The following is a 16,460-nucleotide window of genomic DNA, read 5'->3' as shown; positions in this document are numbered from 1 at the left end:
TCAGTGGAGCACCAGCTAACAGCATTTATAACCCCATGGGGCCTATATGAGTGGAATTGGATACCATTTGGCCTCAGTGGAGCACCAGCTACATTTCAGAGGTTCATCAAACCTTGCCTTTTAAGGTGCGCAGGTACGATCACGCTCGTACAGCGCACATAATTTCAATCTGGCAAGTGTGAAAAATAACGCATGTTACACTTAACAAACAGTGCATGTAAAATAATTTTTTATATTGATTGCCACTATTTACCTTATGTAGCTGACAGAAAGATCCGTTTAATAATACCAGAAAAAAAAAGTTTCGAGAACGGTAGCGTCCATGCAAGATTTTAATATATGACTGGTACTTATATCTTTGCTATACAAATTGGAAAACACTGGTTTAATAGACATCTTCGAAGACGTACCAATCCAATCAAAACTTCTTTGCCTATATAATTTATTATTAATTAGAAACAGTCGACTTTTGTAAGGTAATAGATCACAATGTCTAATAAGGATAACTCATGTATACTGTTTATATAGTTATGACAAAAAGAGAAAAGGGATTGAATTAAATGGTGGCTTCTGTAACCTACACAACTGAATCAGCGTTTGTAAAATTGTCTCGGTTAGTTTCATAACTGTTGGCCTACAAAGCTTACATGAGGTCCCGAAAATGGCAATCTGTAATTTTATACTTTCTTTAAAAAAAAGAAAAGAAATGCAATTTAGACAGAATAATGAACAGGAAAAGAAATGATAATAGGTATGTAGGAATAAGCCAAGGTATTTTTTTTTACGTCTATTAGTTTTCTTTTTTATCTTTAAAAAAAATCAAATAAAACTTCATTTAAGTATCTGTATTTCAGCCAGATGTTAATGAATGTGCATATGTTATTTATATATATATGTATACATGTACACACTATACTAACAGTAATCAGTGATCATTGCCGACTATTTAATTTTTGTTTCGTTTGTTAAAAAGTCACAGACCATGTGACTGGAACATGATTTGATGCGCAGTGTTCTGTGGCATATTGACCAGTCACAGCTATTGGGGTCAGATTATTTTTACTCTTGGAATTCTGCAGGCACAAGCTGGTCTACTTGACAACTTATTACGAATAGATGATGGGTGTCTAAAATTATGGGATTTTTTTATTGTTTATTATGGCATCCCACATTTGTAATAAAATCCTTTGTAATGACAGATTTTGTCAGAGTTTGTATATTTTTTATCAACAACATTGGGGCCGTCTAGATCAATGATGTAACGCTGTCAGAGACGTTGTCACTTGTAGGATGTGGGAGGGAGACTGGTTGCGTAATTGTTGAATTAAAAATGCCACGTGAATGTCAATGTCCCAACCAATACTATCAGTTGAAGTAATTGTAGGCCTACGTTTCACAAGTTATTATTTTGTTTTTAAATGTTTTAATAATATGAGTTGGTAGTGCACATCTGAGATGCTTGAATCATAGTTCATGAACCACCTCCTCGGAACCAGTGGGTTTTTCCCATCCCAACTATCTTAATTATGTTCATTGTACATAATAATGAAATAATAATGAAATTCAAGACAAGTTGATTCCTATATTATATATAGGTTTAGCTGCACGTTCATCAAACCATCTAACACTGAAAAGGGTATATATATATAATTGTGTGCCTCAAATTATCTGAATAGTACATATTGTAATTAAAAAAGCTAATTGTCTCCATCAGTGTATACGTGTGTATTGATAGGGTAGGACTTTTACGTTGTGTCATTTATGCTTCATGTCGAGAAATTCGTCAGTTGATTCTACTACAGCAGTTTCACCCATTAGTTCTAACAGAGCTGCATGATCAGATGGGACATTTGGGTGTTGACTCCTTTCACTTGCTAGAGAGAGGTTCTTCTGGCCGAAAATGGCCTCGTATATAACATTCTGTTTTACCGAACAGTGTGGATGTTTAAAAGACAAAAGACCTCATCAGTTAAGAAGTGCTCTACTTAATCCAGTTGAAACTTCACATCCATTTGAGTTTGTTTCGGTTGACTTTTTGCACTACACAAGGTTTGCGTAAGCATATGCAACTCGGAATAAATCCAGTAAGACTGCAGATGACAGAATCTTCAACGACTTTATTCCGCGTTTTGGTTATCCACATCGATTACATCATGGGGCGAGACGTAGCCCAGTGATAAAGTGGTCAGTTTGGGATTGATCACCGTCAGTGGGCCCATTGGGCTATTTCTCGCTCCAGCCAGTGCACCACGAATGGTATATCAAAGGCCATGGTATGTGCTATCCTGTCTGTGGGATGGTGCCTATAAAAGATCCCTTGCTGCTAACTGAAAAGAGTAGCCCATGACGTGGTGACAGCAGGTTTCCTCTCAACATCTGTGTGGTCCTTAACCATATGTTTGACACCATATAACTGTAAATAAAATGTGTCGAGTGCGTCATTAAATAAAACATTTCTTTCGATTACATCATGACCAAGGCCGGGAATTTTAAAATCAACTATTTCATCATCTCCAAAAAATGTCTAGTATTAACTGGCCACTTACTACCCCCCCCCCCCCCCCCCCCCCCCCCCCCCTTACAGCACATTGAAGTTAATAGGGATTCTTCAGAATCGAGCAGCGATGACTTAGTTGGAGGACTCTGGAATAGAGACAGTAACAGCTTGAACCCAAATGCAGAGATTTTCATCCCAGAACATCGCGAGTTATACTCGGAGGCTAACATTGACAAAACTGGGAAAAGTAACACTAATGATGGTGATAGTGCTGATGAAGAGGATAATAATCATGATTCCCTGGATGATGATAACAGTGATGGTAACCCAGATGAAGTGAACACAAACATATCTAGGCATTCTGTTCCAGACAAGCTAGAGGTTGTAATGTACCAATCATGTGATTGTCAGGTCAGAGTTTGAAGTGCACCGTCAAATGTTCAAGGAGTAAACCGTAACTATGGCTGTGATTGGTGGATATATGTGACACTGGTTATTTGTGCAAATAATATGACAAATGCCTCATCAGTTCCACATGTTTTATTACCTGAACAATTATTACACTAGTGACATTTTGTACTTGTCAGTAACTGGGGTGGCAATAAAAGTTTCTACTGGCATTTTGTGCGGACCAGAGGGTGGGTACTGTAAACTTCCTGTAAGTGCTTAAAACAATACATGACAGTAGTGTTTCTTCGAATAATTATCAATGGGAGGTATCACACTGTCAATGTATATGCTGGCCCGGTGGTAAGAATTGTTACTATGGTCGTCAATAGGAATTTATTTGGTCTAATGGAACCTACAACCTCGGAAGCAGGGAGCGTCTTGCTCCATTGAGACTAACTTAGGATCAGATCGGTATACCACACCAAGATGCATGGACAAATGGAGTAAACTGTCAAGTAGTCTGGGTATAAACTTAATAACATTGTAAATTAATTAAAGTAAGCATTGTATGTAGAGACAGGCAAGATCTCTATTTTAGAGTAACAGAGTTGTAGTTTTAGTATCATGGTACTTTTAAAATCCATGCATTTATATACCTGGATTTCTGGATATCTCAAAATTCTGCATATGAATGCGAGTTTAATTTGAGAATTGACCCTAGCTTCAGTACACCAATTAGTAATTAGGCATTTTGCTTTAAAGGAAAATGTCAAGACGTCATTTTTTTAATAGAGGGAGGATGTAATGTGATCCGACATGAGGATTGTGTAAATTGATTGTTAATCTTCTACTCCACTCACAGGGTTCGCACGGGCCTGGAAAAGTCCATGAATTTTGACGTAGTACTTGAAAATTCAGAAAAGGTCCTGGAAAAGTACTGGAATTTCATTAAAAACTACTTGAAAATTGCTGAAATGTACTTGAGTTTTTTTTTACAAGCAGAATGTCTCTCTCTTACTGATCAAAATCTGGAAAAATAATAAGTATTTGATGACGTATTTCTCGGGTATTTGTCGTAATCAAAACCCGGAAGTGATATGTGTTGCTGCCGATATAAGATAGACTGGCATACAAGTCCTTGTTGTGCTTGCTATATGCACCACAGTGTGAAGATTAAAGTAGACTGGGCTGCTGTCTACTGGAAACAGTGCATTACTAATAGTTGAACCGGTTTATGAGCGAGACGGGTAACCAGTCGTTCCCACCGCGTCTAATTGTGGTAATTTCATTTAATACCCAATTATATGATTATTAATCTACGTTTCAGAAGTATTCAGGAACCCAAAATAATTAATAATCTGGTTATGTTAAGTTGATTGTAAGTGTATTTGAGTGTTAGAAGAGTGAAGCGAGAAACCACCATTGTGGAATCCGATAAGTTTAGCGTTGATTTTTATGGGTATTGAGAATGTTATAGATTAAATATAATGCACAAAGGCCAACACTAGGAATAAAGCAGTTTGTATTAGAGCAGTTTATCTGAAAAATCAGATTGAAAGTGGGTATTAGTGCAAAAATAGTAATTACCCATAATGCTTTAAACAAAATGGCAGCAGCCATTATATCGCACATGTGAAAGTTCCACCACAATATTTTAATCAGCCCTAACCCAAAATAGTTATACGATAGCCTCCTAACATTTGGCGTTTGTTCTGAGTCACATTTGTTTGTGCAGTTGAATTTTCTCGTTGTTTGGTATGGCGAAATGGTGTAGTAAATTGGACAAGAGTATAATGGGTTTGCATTCCATAAAATGAGATATTAAAATGCCACCACAATATTTTAATCAGCCCTTAATAGTATTTAGATTTTATAATTACGGTTTTGTTCTGATGTTATATGTCACTGGTTAGTAGACTATTATAATATATATATGTGGTCAAAATAGAATATAACATGAATTAAGTTAGCATATCAAATGTTGTGGTATGTACTGTCCTGACTGGAAAGATGAGTATAAAAGATTTGTTGCTGGTGGACAAATGTGGCAAGTTTTCTCTAACAATGTGTATCAGTGACCAAATGTTAGATGTACACTAGCAGATAATAAATAATTTGAGGTGTTCTAGTAATAATGTTAAACAAAACAAACACAAGGTAAGATAAAACAACCATGGTTTTAAAACTAACTTTATTTGGAAACAAAAGTCAATTTAGTCTGGTAGACTAGATATATACTGATGGAAAGAAGTTAAGGATCACACAGATAGTAACAAGAAATAATGACTGCATCAAAAATCAATTGATATTGTCAGAAATTGACTGGGAACATATAGGCAGCACATTCAACACTATGGACATTCAATCTCACATTACAACTTGGTATGAAATACAGACATTACTACACTGGTCTACAATTCCATGTTTTCTTATTTCTTTCCATCAGTATACCATACAGATACACTGAAACATCCCATGGTTATTTGGCATATATTGTATAATATATCATACCATGATAGTTTTATTAAATTGCTATAACAGTTGAAATTGTAGCAATGTTACAAATTATTAGTAGTAATATAATGACTAAACTGTCATTGTGCATTGCCACAGTCATATTGATTGAGAAAGTCACGTGACTCATGTTGAATAGTTTATTTCCATTACTCATTGCAAATTGAAGATTGTAATAGTTCAATACTTTTTTTTATCACAGTTCAAATACCTGGGCCCGTTCCACAAAGTGATCTTAGCCCTAAGATCACTTAACCTTTAGACTACTGGATTAATTTTTAACAAAAAGTATTATTTTTGTCTTTTTTGTAATTTTTATTATTTTTAGATCGGCTAATGGTGATTAAAATTAGGCAAAAAATCGAAAAAGTTGTGTTTACTTACGGGCATTTGTGGCCAGCTGTCCAGTATTTATGTCCATTATTCCTGATAACAGTGGTTTTCTGACCAGAATTTTTTTTTAAACCCGAACTACAATTCATATTGCAATATTTGGTCATTTCCGTTGTTGGTAAAATGATCAAATTTATTATCAAATTAGCTGTCACAATCGGCTACCGATCCCTGAAAATGACTGTGACGTGCCGCCATTGTTGTCAAGCAAAAATACTTGCCAAAAACCAAGGTATTTTCAATTGAAAAAATCAAAACAAAAGCCACCATTTTGGAAACAAAATCTTTTTTCTTTTATCATATTTCCGTTTCCAGCTGGTGTCATGTGCCAAAACGGCGGGAAATATGAATTGGGGAATGCACTGTATACAGAGTACAGTATGTCGACTGATGTGACGTCGGGCGAGATATCTCGTCTGCAGTACTCAGAAGGTTAAGGTGATCTTAGCACCAAGATTGCTTTGTGGAACAGGGCCCTGAACTGATACTACTATATATGATGATGTTTATACTTAATTTAATGCATTTCAATTAACCCCTAAACATATCGAGCCAAAGTTGAACTCTGTATTTGTGTAACACGTGACCAACACTTGTACGTGTCCGCCATTAAAACTTCGACTTCTGAAACTGCCTTCTCTTCTTTTTCTAGAAACATGGTAAAGCCTAGTACCTGGTAACATTTTGGGGGCTCGTCCGGGATATCTAGAAGATGGTGGAACAGGCAGAAGATCTCCATCTACAAGTCAAGAGCCACTACGAATACTTACAGAGACCATCAGGGACTTTGTCAAGTTAGAAAAGGATATTCATAGTCTTAGCCGTCTTGAGTGTATTGACATCATCAAGAAGTGGATGTTAGGAATTGCACAGAGTGCAGACAGAGGGATAACTGTTTTTCTAGAAACATGGTAAAGCCTAGTACCCAGTAACATTCTACTCGGTAACAATATGTCAAAATTACCAAATGTTCGACATCCAATAGCTGATGATTAATAAATCAATGTGCTCTAGTGGTGTCATTTAAAAAACCCACTTCATAATTTTAATTTTTTGGGTTTTTTTTAGGGCTTTTGTTTTTAATTTATTTTATTTCATTATTTTTTTTTTTTTTTTTCTTAAATATTGTCCTCACCATATAGCTAATTTCATTGAGTGAATTTAATGAACAAATGAATTTGAATCAACACTCGAGCACACTAAAAACATCCCCTAGCTAATTTTAAAGTTTATGACTGAAAATAGGAGAATGAAGCATCCAGTTGAGAAACAGCACAATACTCAACTGGGTAAGAGAAAGGAAATAATTTTCTTGAAATGACACCACATGAAATGAAAGCACATTGTGTAATCAACAGTATAACATATGGCAGTTGTGACACTCGACATTGGTGCGACCACAAAAGTGGCTAGTACCAACTTCTATTCTGGGCTGTGCTGCGTTAGTGCACGTTTAAATTGGATATTTTGTTTTGTTTTGGGTTGATACTGTTTGAACAGTGATATTAAAAACTTCAACTGTACTTGGTATTCCAATATGCATGTTTATGTAATGGAATATCACTGTCTTCTTTCCAGAACACAATACTGGAAAAGCTATATTTTGTTTGGTGTATTACAGTGGTGATGATGGCCATCATGGCACTTCTTTTGAGCAAGGTAATTATTCATTAGTAAATTAACATCAAGCAATTTATTACCCCAGCGGTCACTCATAATGGGGACAATATTTTTCATATTGTCTCAGTGGGAAATATTATGCATTGGTTCAACAAATAAGACTATTGGACGATTTGACGCTTACAAACCAATGACCATGTCGGTACTAAAGATGACGTCATTACGATTTGGCAAACACAGAAAATGGCGTCACATAGTTTTTAACCTTCTGACTACTGCAGGCGAGATATCTCGCCCGACGTCACGTCAGTCGATATACTGTACACTGTATACAGTGCATTCCCCAATTCATATTTTCCGCCGTTTTGCACACGACACTCACCGGAAACGGAAATATAATTAAAGAAAAAAGTTTTTTTTTTCAAATGGTTGCTTTTGTTTTGATTTTTTCAATTGAAAATACCATGAAATTTTTAGTTCAAAAAGTGGTTTTCGGCAAGTATTTTCGCTTGACAACAATGGCGGCACGTCGCGGTCATTTTCAGGGATCGATAGCTGATTGTGACAGCTAATTTGATAATAAATTTGATCGTTTTACCAACAATGAAAATTACCAAATATTGCAATATGAATCGTAGTTCGGGTTTTAAAAAAAATTCTGGTCAGAAAACCACTGTTATCGGGAATAATGGACATAAATACTGGACAGCTGGCCACAAATGCCCGTAAGTAAACGCAACTTTTTCGATTTTTTGCCTAATTTTAATCACCATTAGCCGATCTAAAATAATAAAAATTACAAAAAAAGACACGAAAATAATACTTACCGATTCATATATGAACTTTATTTCATGTATTTATAAAACATTTAAGTGAATATATGTGAGTAAAAATTATAAACTTGTACCCACTCAACGTGGTTTTTGTTAAAAATTAATCCAGTAGTCTAAAGGTTAAAGGGTTCTCTATAGACCACATATACCAAAAAATAAAAGGTTTTTAGAGAGATAAAAAAAATAGCTGGGTAATAAATAGAACAACAAAGCTTGGTGTCCTGTGTGACAATTGCCATGATGTGACTCTTACTTGTTGTAAGCAAGGTAATTAGTCATTAGTAAATTAACAAAGTAATTTATTACCCCAGCGGTCACTCATAATGGGGACAATATTGTTCATACTTTCTCAGTGGGAAATATTCTGCATTGGTTTAACAAACAATACTATTGGACGATTTGACGCTTACAAACCAATGACCATGTCGGTACTAAAGATGACGTCATTACGATTTGGCAAACACACAAAATGACGTTATGTAGTTTAAAGAGTTCTCTATAGGCTACATATACATATGTACATATATAAACAAAATGAAAGCTTTTTAGAGAGAAAAAAAAATAGTTAGGTAATAAACAAGTGAAAATTATTTCACTCGGGACATAAACTTGATAATAACTGGTAACCCGTTTATTATCCTCCATGTATGTCAATATTAGTGCACAATATTTCATGCTAACCGTTGTTCTGTTCTAAAAATAACTTTACCAAATATCAAATAAACTGGGTTTTAATCAAATGCAGTAAAATATGTTTAATTTAAATTTTATTTGGCTTAAAGTTAAAATATCAGCTGGAAATACTGTCGTTAAAATGTAATTTTAATGGAAGTTTGAGTTAATTGAGCACCAAGCATATACAAATGTAATTCATGTAACTGAACAGTTATCTAGGTAACAATCATTTGAAATTACTTGTGGTTACCATAGCAAAGATTTGGAAATATTGTCCTCTGCAATATACTGTTCAACCATGTAAATAGATTTGCCTCATACTTTTTTTGAGAACAGGATGTAGACAGAGTGATTCAATATCTCCAGTTTCTTCTCTTTGTGTAAAAAAAAAATAAAACTAATAAAATAACAAAATAATATATATAATGTACCGTATTTTCCCGTGTATTATGCACACTTTTTTTCCAGAAAATACAGGTTAAAAATGGGGGTGCGCACTATACATAGCAATAGAAAAAATATCTTTTAAAAATGTCCAGCGATCACCCATGAAAAATCGCCGATCGGTAGTTTACGGTACTTTACAGGTTATTGACAGTGTTCATTACAACGAAACGCCAAAACCCTCTTAAAAATCGCTTTTCACTTGTGATGGTTGTAATAAATGCAAAATAAATCTACAACAGTATCCATACCTCGCCAAAAAGTGCACAAAAATGACAAAACTGGACCGTAAATATTTTTAATTTCCATGAGATTTAATTCGGCCATTTCCGGCAAACCGGAAATATACCACACTATTATAAATTTAGAAATCTCGCGCATTCACGTTAGCCATGAGAACGAAATGTAATATGCTATATTTTTTTTTCCATATATTTATTAGTCATTTACAGTGTATGGGGTATATAACTTTGTTTTGATTTATGCACGTGTGAGTCTGTAACATGTAAGTACGCAAGTACTAACCTTTGTTTAATGTGACATGTAGGTCTATGTACTCAAATACCTAACTTGAGTTTTGTTTTTTTGTTTCTTGAATATACCGCTTCTTTCGCTTTTCCGAAGTTTTCGTTAATTTTGGTGACGGGGAAAGCAGTACATCTTGCATTCACTGTCGATTTTGTGGTTTAAAAAAACGCAATCTAATTAAAATTAGCTCCACTATTACATGTGGATCTAAAGACAGCCAGTTGGAGCTCATGTCCACCAATCAAAACCTTACTTGCAGAATCCTGCCAGTGATTTAAAACTAACAACACTGCGTAGTCCCCAATGTCCAGGTAACATTTCGTCTGTAAATAATAATTTAAATATTGACCAATCACACTTCGCCTTTTATAACGTTATTTGGGAGCATACAAATTCTAAAAATATCAGGCGAGTCTATTTTAGTGGCCGCACTACAGCGAACCATACCAATACGTACAGGATAGGTTATCAGTCTTCAATTTTACATTAAAAATTATTTATTTATTTATAAAAAAAAAAAACTAAATCAGTCTTCAGTTTTACATTACAAATTATTTATTTTATAAAATAAAACATGTTTTAAGGCATTCGTAATTCACACGAAACATGTCGTATACCCTCAGGATAATTCGGAATGTTTTCAAATTATTTTTAAATCACTGGCAGGATTCTGCAAGTAAGGTTTTGATTGGTGGACATGAGCTCCAACTGGCTGTCTTTAGATCCACATGTAATAGTGGAGCTAATTTTAATTAGATTGAAAAAAACGCTGCGCATTATATTGTGGTTCATGTTTTTTTTCTTGGAATAAACTTTCAAAGTGGGGGGTGCGCATAATACATGGGAAAATACGGTACATATACATATACATATTTAGAGTTTATAACCAGTGTGTTTTGGTATCATTAATATCATATTAGGAATAAAAATTGCTTCCCAGAGGCTCACATCATACATTATTTTTATTCCTAATATATGATACTGACGATAGTAAAACACATGAGGGTAATAATTGCTTTATGATTATCATGTAATCTCAAGCTTAACCCGTATCCTGCCGCATTCTTTTTGCTAAATTTAAAGAATTTTCACCTGTTCTACGTTTCTAGTAATTTTATTAAAATCCATGGACATTTTAACATGAAAGTACACCCATATATACCATAATGATCCACCTACGTAATGATAGAATTTTGTAGATGGTTATTTTATTTATGTTACCATGGCAACAGCTGCAAATTTCAATATGCAATTTTTTCATTAATAATTAAGAAAACACGAATAAAACACTATTATTTTTCTTTTAATTTAAGTGTACGCTGTGATTTATTAAGCATAGTGATTGATTTAAAGAAAAAATTAAGTAGACTGCCATTTTGTTTCTGAATAATAGGGTGCAATGCACATACTGTCATCAACACATTTTTTTGTAAATTATGAAGATAATATCCAACATTAACTATTATACATTTCTGGTAATATTATTAAAATCAGTTGACATTTCAGCATGAAATTACACACATATATACTAAGAATATCCACCTACATAACTCTAACATTTTATAGTCAGTTAAGTGATTTATGTTACCATGGCAACACCTGCAAATTTCAATATACCATTTTTTATTAATAATTATGAAAACATTAATTTAAAACTAATATTTTGCTTTTAATTTAAGTCTGTGGTGTGATCTATTAACCATACTACTCAATTTAGAAAAAGAATTAAGTAGACAGCCAATTTTGTTTTTTAATAATAGGGTCAAATGCACATACTACCATTAACGCATTTTTGTAACTTGTGGACATTGTGTCCAACATTACCTAGACACTATAAATATGTATACTATCTCTATTACTTTATATATCTTTGTTAAATGACACAAAAAATTTAAAAAGGTATATGCCCTTTCACTTCCTGTCATTTTCAAATGAACATTATAATTATTAATTCTGTTACCATGGTAACCAGTGCAAAAAGAGGAACCGTTTCCCATATGAAATGTTTTAAATGAATTTATTTGAATACAAATCACTGTATAAAGATGTAATAATAAGCTCCCAGCTGTTTACAAGAGAAGGGTGAACATTGTGAATTCTGTTACCAAGGTAACCAATGCAAAACAGAAAACAAATTTCTAAAAAAAATTAATTTTCAATGTATAGTGACAATTGTACTATGCCTGTAGAAAAGATATATGAAGCTTATTAATTCTGTTACCATGGTAACCAGTTCAAAACTATATGTTACCATGGTACCCAGTTCGAAACTGTTACCATGATAACCAATGCAAACTATTGGTTACCATGGTAAGGTATGTAAAACTGAAAACTATTTGCTGTGTGCATGCAACTTTTGGGTCATAAGGTCAAAAGTAAAGGACACCAGTAATCAATAATTTGAGGGTACTTGAAAACTCAAGATCATAACTGCCGCTACTAGGTGGTTATGGGGTTTGGAATCTTTTTAAATTGGACACTGCATTTCATGTACAAACTTTAAGCAGCAGCTATCTTACTATAATCGTTTTAAAAATTATTAAAACGTATCAATTAATTCCCAAGATTTTAGGGTACATAATTTTATCCTTCATACCTTTTGGCAGAAACCCTGGACACTGATATTAGAATAATAGAAATAGTAAAAAGGATTTTATGCATTTCAGTAATTTATTGTGACACAAGATACTTGCAATAGTGCTTCACACGGTCACAATTGTAAAAAAGAAAAGAAAAATGTCCATTCATCTAAAAAATGTTTTAATACCCAAAGAAACAAACATCAACATGGGAGCCCTAATTAAAATTTAACATGTACCGTATACATGTGTATCCAGTGTTGAACACTTATGCATGATACAAAATAGATCTAAACGGTCACCTCAGTAAATTGCTGACCACAACTACCAAACACATGGAGTGTGGAGCACCCATTTTCTTAGGGGAATTAAAATGACCAAATTCATGGTTTTGGGTTTTCCATGGGTGAGAGCAACTACCAAATAAATTTGGTTGGAAATTGTCTAGTATTTCTGAAAACATAATAGTTTAAATGCATTTGTCTACATGATAGATGAGATGGTTTAATGAATTTGTCTCCTACCTGAGGGGAAGGGGATCAGGGGACACGACATTAACGAAATTCGCAAAATTGATATTTGTATGGTATTCCTGGACACAACAATTGGCTTAATTTTCCCCTATTTGTGCCCCACCCTTAGGAGAGGGGCAGAATGACCAAATTCACAAGGAAATGGGTCACGGATATGCAATTTCACAAGTTATATATACTGGTCATCTATTTGCCTTTATATATTATTTGAATACTATCCAGGTATAGCATTTCAGGCAAATGAGCTGGCCTAAAACCTTTTCATCATGTATTTCCATCATTTTACTCGGACACAATATTAGTTGTAATCCATGTAAAAAATATGTAGTGATTCATTTGCAACCCTATATACATGTAGCTGTTCAGGGCTGTAACTAGGATTTAAACAATGAACCAATGAGCATGGAAGGTGCAAGACACCATTTTGCGGTCATTTCAGGGAGGTTACATGCTTCAAACATCAGTATCAATAAACTATTTTTCTATTATTTCACACACACACACAATGCATTCCTCCCACACCAGGGGCGGGATGCAGCCCAGAGGTAAAGCGTAGTTGGTTTGGGATTGATTCCCATCGGCGGGCTCACTGGGCTATTTCTCGTTCCAGCCAGTGCTCCATGACTGGTATATCAAAGGCTGTAGTATGTACTATCCTGTCTTTGGGATGGTGTATATAAAAGATGCCTTGCTACTAATAGAAAAATGTAGGGGGTTTTCTCTCTAAGACTACTAGTATGTAAAAATTACCAAATGTTTGACATCCAATAGCCGATGATTAATAAATCAGTGTGATCTAGTGGTGTCGTTAAATAAAAAATAAAACACACACACACACACACACACACACACCATTGCCTCTACCCGTTAGCCGAGACCCTGCTGTTTGGCAGTAAAGCTGCACGTACTTTAGCAGGGCAGACACTGCTGTGTAGGCAACGACCCGAAACATTGTTTTTGTCTCAAAAATCGTTAAACAAATTATTTAATGCAAATAAAATGTTGTATTCAGGATGTAATAATCATAAATCATAAAACGATCCTATATTGTTGATAAAAATATCAAAGAAAAATCGCAAAAACTTCAAAGTGTAGTTGACCTATATTACCGACACTTGACCCAGATACAATACTTCGCGGGACCAACTGCCAGTAATTTCTTCTTCTTTCACTCCGTCAATAAACATGTCAGAAGAAGTTGCACAAATATAAATTCATGATTCCGATAATAATGTTTTAAACATTTACTTGTGTGACATCTCGGTAGGGAGCACATTTTTTATGTCCGCTCGGACTACTGTGCGTCACGCATAAACGTTTCACGTTTTTGACTTCTAAATTTTTTTTAATCGGTTCCAACTACATTTTGTGCCACACATAAACACATTCTGACCTCCCTCTCTAAGGCCTAAGCGACAGGGCCCAAAATGAAAAAAATTAAGCGGCATAGGCCTAAGCGTACGGGCTCTCATTTTTGTTGGGGATGCAGGCAGATTTCTGCCAGAGTTTAACGAAAATCCCTGAATCTGAATAACAACAACAATTGCTGTTTAAAAAATTAGTTATCACCGTATTTTTAAAATAAAAAATGTGATTACTTACTCTGAATCTATTGCAAACCATTATCCTACTGTAATTTTCACATTTTATATAGGTCCATATAGTTACCGGATGATTTTTTGGGGGTGTTCCGTAACACAAAAAAGGACCATGTCGATGTTCTAAAAAACGGTCGATAACTGTTGCATGGAAAAAAAATTGGACCTCTCGGTGAGGGTGTGTATACCCCCGACGCATCCACACCAATTGGTACCGTACAGGCCTGATGTACTAATCATAAGCGTACGGGATCCCGTTTTGTTTTGTAGGGGTGGGAGAAGGAGAAGGGCAGGCTAATTTGTGCCCGAATTAAACGAAAATACCACCAACTAAAAAACTACATTTATTAGTTTTAGGTTACTGCCAACTAGCTATATATAATATAGGGTTTCAAACAAAGCACTACACAATTTTACATAGATTTAATTACAACTAGTATTGTGGGAGAAATGTTGGAAATACTAGTACATGATGAAAAGGTTTCAGACCAGCTCAATTTGCCCGAATGTCTGTCGTATTCGCCCGAATTTTAGATTTTGGTACTAATAAATTTATCAAAATACTACAGTTTACCTCATGATGATTAATTTATCTTTATAACATATGCAGATATGTGTGCAGGGAATGGGTCGAAACCCCCCCCCCTTCCGGCCCCTGCTGTAGCAGATTAAAAAAAACAAAAGCAAATTCAATACATATTCCGGCGGTGCATTACAGAAATCCCCTATAAACTTCGCTCTCCAGACACCCCTACCTAAAATCCCAGCACACATGCCTGATTTTTTAAAAATTGTCATCTACCATACAACATTATTACAAAACATTCACTGCTTATATACGCTTATTCATAAAAAGCCATGCACGCCCCATCCCACCCACACAATCCTTGGATCCACGACTGGTACAGTATAGTACATGCTTTAATCTATTTCAATAATAAAAACAAAACACCAGTGGCCCCACATAATTATGTGTGACACGCAACGAGAATGTTTTGTGATTGGTTATTGAAAATAATGTAGGTCAAGGTATTTTCCAGACTACTTCCTCAGATATTCGTAACCTATCGTTTGTAATTCATTTTTTAAAAATGAGAACAAATATATATCCACTCAGTAGTGATTAATACTAATGTGAATGTTGAAAAGGAAAAACTGGCAGAAAACCAACACACAACAAAACAACCACGAACACCGAGCACATGTGCATATTCGATCATATAGTCGACGTAACTGTTTAAGTAAACAGCTAGTTACAGTAGAATATCGTCTGCTGCAGTATAAGTAACCACGTTGTAATTATTAATGAAAACAGTTAGCAGCACATGCAAGCAATGTGTACTACTGCTGTCAAATTGTATGGCGGGAAATGTGCTGTCACATGACCTGTTGTTTATAAATAGAAATAGGGAAATGGCGCTTTTCAATGACTGTTTATGCCGTCAGATTACAACTATTTGATCGTGTTTGTACCTTTTTTTAGGCATTAAAAGTGATACTTGTTCTATTTTAATGCAACTGTCATAATGTAGTTCATATATAATAGTATATTATGACAACTTTGTAGAGATAAAAGAAACCGCTACAAAAAAAACCCAAGAAACAATAACAAACCATTTACAATAGCACGCGCCATTTGACGGGTCATTTTTGTTTTCAAAAAAACATAAGATGTACAACAGCAATTTAGCAAATATTTGGATATGTCATTCTAAGACTATTTATTGACATTTTCTTACTTTGTTTTTGACAAAAATGTCAACAATTAATTTAGAAAACGATTTTTAAATGAAAACAATGCAAAGTGATGTCATTGTGATGACACTTGACGTGTATACACGTCAACGGCAGGAAAC

This window comes from Gigantopelta aegis, chromosome 13, assembly GCF_016097555.1.
Source record: "Gigantopelta aegis isolate Gae_Host chromosome 13, Gae_host_genome, whole genome shotgun sequence".
Taxonomy (NCBI): Eukaryota; Metazoa; Mollusca; class Gastropoda; order Neomphalida; family Peltospiridae; genus Gigantopelta; species Gigantopelta aegis.
Note: the sequence above shows the minus strand (reverse complement) of the source record.